This window comes from Phragmites australis, chromosome 13, assembly GCF_958298935.1.
Source record: "Phragmites australis chromosome 13, lpPhrAust1.1, whole genome shotgun sequence".
NCBI lineage: Eukaryota > Viridiplantae > Streptophyta > Magnoliopsida > Poales > Poaceae > Phragmites > Phragmites australis.
Window position 1 is genome coordinate 5624976 of NC_084933.1, and position 7224 is coordinate 5632199.

The following is a 7224-nucleotide window of genomic DNA, read 5'->3' on the forward strand; positions in this document are numbered from 1 at the left end:
AGGTAATTTCCTCCGTGCGGAAATTCGTCTGTTTGCCAAACGACACTGGGATTGTTAATTTTCCCAGGGCGTTGATTGTGTTTCCGCCGAAGCCTAGCAACGGCGACCCGGCTTGTTTCAAGTTACTTCTTCGTAGCCCCATCTTGTCGAAGGCATCAGCGAAGATAATGTCCGCAGAACTTCCTCCATCGATCAATATCCTATGTACTTCATTTCCCGAGATGTTCACAATAATGACGAAGGCATCTGTGTGCGGATAATTTAATACCCTCATATCCTCTTGCGAGAATGTAATGGGAATGCTAGACCATCTTGAATTGACGTATGTTGGTCCCACTCCGACGTGGTTAACCCTTCGCACGTATTCTTTTCGTTTTCTCTTGGATTCTGTTTGCTGGCTGGACCCCCCTGAAATGGCCAACACCACATTGTACCCATGGTTTATGGTATTAGCTGATTTGCTACTTTCTGGTGGTGCCTCGATTGCAGGTCTTGGCGGTGGCGGTGGTAGGTCGCCCCGAATGTTCATTTGCCTAGTTTGATCAAATTGGGCTGAAGGTGCGGGTGCATATTGTGGTGCTGGAATTTGCTGCCATTGGTTCAGAAACACCACGTTCTGATTGTGGTTTTTCCACCCTTCGCTCCTTGCGAAGCTTGTTGCGTGGTGAATTGTCCTTCCGTTATCTACCGACTGCTTTGCTAAACTTTCTTTCATAGCCACGACCTGTGGGCAATGTTTAGTCCGGTGGCCTGCTCCTTCGCTGTGCAGCTCGCAGTAAAAGGTTACCGGGTCGTGCGAAGGTCGTCCTCCTCTACCTCCGTGGCCTCTTCCCCTGCCCGCCCGGCCTCCTCTATTGGACGAGTTGTAGGCTTCGCACAAGCCTTGGACTGCTTCGAGCGGGCCGGGGTTGATCTGGTTGATTTCTTTTTGGCTTGGATAATCAGGACCTTCGGGTTTTGTTGGACGCTGAGGTCTGTCTCTCTGATTGCCACCAACTGCCTCTTTAGGTGGTGCATGCTTTACTCTTGAGGCCGTAAACTCATTTTTCCTCCGGAGATGATCGAGCTCAGACCTTGAGTATTCTTCCATCTTGTTTAGCAGCTCCTGGATGCTTGTGGGTCTTTTTCTGGTGAGCTTTCCTGCCAATAGGCCCCCTCTGATGCCCTATATTGCGGCATCAATGATCGTATCTTCACTCAATCCCTTCGCCTGACAACGTATGTGTACGAATCGGCGCATATAGCTCTGTGAAGTTTCTGTTGGTTGCTGCTTCAGCGCGAAGAGGTCGGTTGTGGTGATGTTGTCTGCCCGGTTCCCCTGGAAGTTGTTGTACAGGGCAGTGCGCAGCTGTTCCCATGAATATATGGACCCCGGGGGTAGGGCAGAGTACCACGACCTTGCTATTCCCTTTATCGCCAATACGAAAGCCTTCGCCAAGGTTACACCGTCCCCACCAGCTGACTCTATGGCTGCCTCAAAACTCATGATAAATTCTCTTGGATCTGATTCTCCATCAAACATTACCACTCTGGGCATCTTGAATCCTAGCGGCCATGGCTGATTTTGCAGGTCCATTGCTAGGGGTGACTCAGCATCTCCCGTGGAAGATCTTCGCCGAACTTCTTGCGAAGCTCGTATCAAATCTCCCGGTGGCATCGGCCGGCGAGACATGCCTTCCACTTGGAGTATATTGATTTTCTCTTGGATGTTTTCCAACGTTTTTCTTGCTTCGTCTGCCCGCCAGCGGTACTCGTAGCTTTTCGGGTCGCTGCTAGGGCATCCAACATGCGCTTCTTGTGCGCAATCTACCTTTCCAACTCCTCAGCTTCTAGCCTAGCATTTCGTTCTTTGTTTGTTTCTTCATCATGTTCAAACTCCGCGAAGTCACCTAGTTCCTCCCATTCTTCATTCCGCCCTCTTTCGCCTTCTTTTTCTGGAAGATCAAAATGAATGTGATCCATTGGCTCCATGATCGGCATTTGCTCTGTGTCCATCCGAAGTGCGTCATCATGTCGGCCGTCGGCAGTTTGTTGTGGCACTGCATCAACTTCGCAATGCTGCTCTTGTCCAGCCGAAGCCCCCCCGGCTGAGGCATTACATGATCCTGGTACGGCTGGAGTGGTTCTGTCGGCCGAAGGTCCGACCGCGGCTGGGAGTTCTAGTAACGCCTCCGCTCCTCCAGGTGGCTTCGCTTTCTTCTTGGGTGGCATGCCTTCGTGGGTTCGATCCCACGGACAGTGCCAACTGTTGGGATCGAAGTCCCAGACAAGGTGGGCCTTCGGAGGTGGAAGTGGCGAAGGTCCCTTAGAGTGACACGTACTGGAAGTGGAATAGTTTTCAATTACCTTTCACGGTTACACTGTGGCTCTATTTATAGCCCGTACCCAGCGATCACGGGTCCTGTTTACATATCTTACCCCCTAACCTGCTACATTCCCGGAAAATCCGGGGGTAATATGGTACAAATGAGCGTGATCCCATAATTACAACAGTACCCAGGACACCCGTAGTCGGGCCCACTGTCGAGCTGCCCGTCCACACGAAGGGTGTCGAAGCCCTCTTCACCCGACCAAATGACGAGCTGCCTTCGACACCCCCTGGCGAAGACCTGGTCTTGTCTTCGCTCGCTCCAAAAGACGCGGGACGCGAACCGAGGCTTCGCCCGACAATCAAATTTGGTTAGCCTTTGCATGCGCCGATTCGGTGACCAGAAGGTGCTTGGATGCCCGCACCCTTCGACCGACTTCGCTCCGTGATCTCCACGACTGACGGGCGAACTCCTGCCATCAGCACGACAGCTATCACGTAGCACCTCCAGCTAACTTCGCAGTTGCCTTTGAGTGAGGGGGTGGCGGGAGATGATCCCCAACAGTTGGAAATATGGATTCCCAGGAGACATCGACAGTTATAAGAGTCGAAAGAGATACTAAGTAGAGCGAGATGCAGAACGAGAGGTAGAACAACCTAGGATGATGGAAATGCTTGAACAATTGCTAAAAAAGGAGAGGGAAAATACAGAAGAAAAAATAGCACAAGTAGTACGACAAGCCCTCATGCATGAACTGGGTGCCATTGTGAGAAAACAGGAACGGCTGACGACGTCTCCTAATATTACGCGCTCCAGCCCCGGTGGTCGTCGGAGTAGCTGTGCGTCCACGAAAGTTTTAGGAGCTGACTCCCTCACTTCTGCTGTGGACCTCATCATAACACGGTCACCGTGTGAACTACACATTGGTGCCAGGAACATTTCCATCAAGGTGGCTTCTAGTGTGGTGCATATCCCCATGGCTCCCATTAACATTTGCACGGACGTTCGATACCGGAGGGCTATGCCATGGTCAAAGTAGACGAGGCAGTTGACCAGTACCACCATATTGAGGTGGCTACCCCACAGAGGAGGGGGCGAACTTCTATAGGAGAGAACGAGCACACATTCATCACATGGGAGAATATATACATAATGTTTCCACCAGGGACAACTCCCAAGAATCTCTACTCTCCACTACACCCCAGGCTACCATTGCCTCGATATCTACCTCTCCTCAGCCATCTCCAAAAAGTAGTCCACCACCTCAACCATCGCCTTGAAGAAATCCATCGCTCAATAAGTAAGCACCATCAAGAAGCTGACCATCAGCATGGAAAACAAGATTAGGTTCTGCAACATCGAAGCAGATGACATCATCTATGAAGTCGATGGCATCTAAGAAGTTGGCAGAACCCAAGGATGTCTATTCACTCAATGCTGAGGAAAACAAAAAGATTGTGGACGCCAGTTTCACGTCTCATTTCCATCCTCCACCACCTCTGACAAAGCATGTTGTGCCTGAAGATGCCTTGAAATTTTTAATGAAAATGGCCAAAGCTAAACAGACAGGGGTAGCTTCAAGTCAGCCGTTGACTAACTATGAACGTATCAACAAGAAGCAGGCCAAGAGCAAACCAGGCCCAATCATTAAGGATGCTCCAAGCATTGTGGACCTTCTAGCTGATTCAAGAATAATAACAAAGGAACTAGCACGGCTTACTGTGGGAGTGAATATATCAAATATGGATGTTACATGGCCATTTGAGTTGAGCAAACCTTTGGTCAAACCAAATATAGAAAGAAACCTTCCAACTCAAATGTGTCGATTACATCAATGGTACTTAGAGCAGTCTAGGTAGCATTTTTAGGCATTCCCTGTAAGATACATGGATGAATATTTCCTCAATGGGGACAGTTTCTTCTGGTTGGAATTCTTGCACTTGTATGAACTATGGAAGGAAGATGCCCTCGATGTGGCTATAGTCAGAGCATGGGCTCTATAAGTGACTTATGCATATAATTCACATTATGTGATCTTGTACCTTGAATTTGCATAGATAACTACTCTCTTTCATAGAATGGAGATCGAAGCATACAAACAAGACTTAGCTAAGAATGTAAGATTCATTGATCCTAGGCTTGTGAACCAAAAACTTGTAACGAAGAATCCAGACTTCATCGAGGACTACTTATTGAAGTGTATGCTTCACCACCAATACAAGAAATTCATACTCTTACCCTATAACTATGAGTACGAGTTGGTGTGCCAAGGCGTCCTCATTTTATGGGCAATTCGATTCTAGTACTAATTTTCTATGGTGATATATTCTGCAGTTTTTATTGGATCCTCTTTGTCATCCACCGAGACTTCAGCAAGATCATTATCTTGGACTCACAAAAGAGAGATAAGTTGACTTACCAACACATCATTGACATGCTATGCAGGTTAACTTGATCATTTAATCTTCTCAACGATTGCATCTAAGCTTAACTGGTATTCACATTCACGTATAGGGCATACATAAGATACCGCAAAAAGAGTGTTATCCACTTTCTATTCAGGAAGTAGTACGATGTAAAAACTGACTTTCTAGTACATAATCCATATTCATGTCTTGCATTATCTATTGAATGAAAAGGTTCAATTCATTCCACTCACGAATCATTTTCTCTTGAAGTGTATGAGGCAGCCACCCGGCAATAATCTCTATACGTTTTATGTTCTTAGTTTCATGCACGCATTCAGCCCAGACGGAGATGCTATTATGTTCAATGATCTTGAGGTATGAAATAATATATCCATGCGTTCTTTTCAATTTCTACACGTGTTCAAGGATTAATTCTTTCGATTCTTCAAATACAGTGTTCCAAACTATAGACAAGTGTGTGACAACCTACAGAAATACATGCCCTTCAAGAACATATGGCCATGTTCTTGTTGGAACATGTTTTCAACCCATCATGCCATCCACACGTGAGAGACCTTTAGATGACATCGTACCTTCTAGTAGAGAGTAGGCAACAAGGAGGAAGGCTACCAAGGGGCTTGACAATGTATTATATTTCACCAATTGGATGCAATATTAATGAATGAAATTAATTACTATTTATTAATGAAGGACATGAGTTACTATGTGTGATGCAAAGTTAGTATCGTTGCACGACTCTTCGACAGAATGGCCTTTCGTCGATGATGCAAATGAGGAGCAAGAAGCAGCAGCCAGTAAGCGTACCCATGAGGAGGATGAGAGGTTGGCCCATCAGCTGTGCACTGTAGAGAATCGAGAAGCAGTGTTTCGTAAGTGTGCCTAGGAGGAGGAGGATGAGAGGCTAACCCATCAGCTGTGCACTACGGAGGAGCAAGAACCATTATCTAGTAACCGTGACTAGGAGGAGGAGGATGAGAGGGTGGCCCATCAGTGTGCTGTGGAGGAGGCCGAAGGCTCAAACATTAGAGGCATTTAGGTGTTAGACTTCGATGTCTCTGACACGCCGACGATCCTGGAGCATAGGTGACACTGCAGTCGATCAGGCGTGGCCGGGTCCTCTCCACCACCATCGCCCCCCCAATGTCCCTGGACGTACACACGCCATCTATCATTAGTGTGGAGATGCGGTCCTCATCGCAGGGGAGGTAGAGGGGTACTGGATTGGCTCAACTCGACCAACTTTTCAGGGGGTGACATGTGAAAACTATTATGTATATATGTGTGTTTGTCGATGCCTAACTTGAAATATGTGTTCATTAGTATGTATTAATAAATGTGCTTTTATTATTGATTTACAGTATATATATATGTATCGTTGTATGCATGTACTGAGAGAGATGAAGAGATCGAGGAGAGAGAGGGAGTACAGAGAGGACATAGAGAGGGAGGACCGAGGAGGGAGGAGAGGGAAAACACTGTCATCTGAAACCTTCAGCCGACAGTGATTCCAGCGATTAACTCCCAGCCAAAGGCTTCAGCTGGCAGTGATCTCTTGGGTATCACTGCCAGCCAAATCCTTTAGCTAACAGTGATAACCCCGTTCATTGCCGGTCCACCGAGCCAGCAGTGATAGTCCTTGACTATCACTGCCTGTTGCCCACTGTCGGCTCCAAAATCGGCAAGGAAGGGGGTTTCAAAAGTAGTTCTTGCAAGTACTTGCACATTGCAATTTTCTCCCCCTTGCTAAAACTGTAGCTAGCGAGACAAAGATATTTGTCACCTTATTCCATATTTTCGGGATGTAGATCATGTCTAAGTGTCAAACATTTTAGGTCCTTCCGTGCTTAGAGTGTATCATTTGTTTTGCTAGGTATGTCTAGTAGCATACCAATCAAGCTATCACACACGTTCTTCTCAATGTGCATGACATCGACTGTTTGTCGAACCACCAAATCTGACCAATAGGCTAAGTCATAAAAACATATTTATTTTTGAACATAGGAGCTCTAAGATTAGATTTCAGAACCAGTGTACTCCCATGTCCCTTTCCAAGGATAACCCTAAGCCCCTTCACCATCTCATATACTTGTCTCCCAGTGCAATGCTTAGGTGGTGATCGAGTCTCAACTTTCCCATCAAAAGCTCTCGTGTTGCTGCGGTACGAGTGATCGTTGCGAAGAAATTTATGATGACCTAGGTACACCATTTTTTTTCTATTCTTTAGCTTCAAGCTCTCTGTTTCATCCAAACAATGGACGCATGCACAATAGCCTTTGACAGTCTGGCTCGATAGGTTACCAAGGGCTGGCCAATCCTGGATTGTTACGAACAACATTGCACGTATGGTGTACTTCTCTCTTTTGTATACATCCCATACCTGCACACCATTGTTCCACAATATTACAAGATCATCCATTAATGGATTCAGGTAGACATCGGTATCATTGTCAGATTGTCTCGGCCCTGGTATTAGCACCGGCATCATA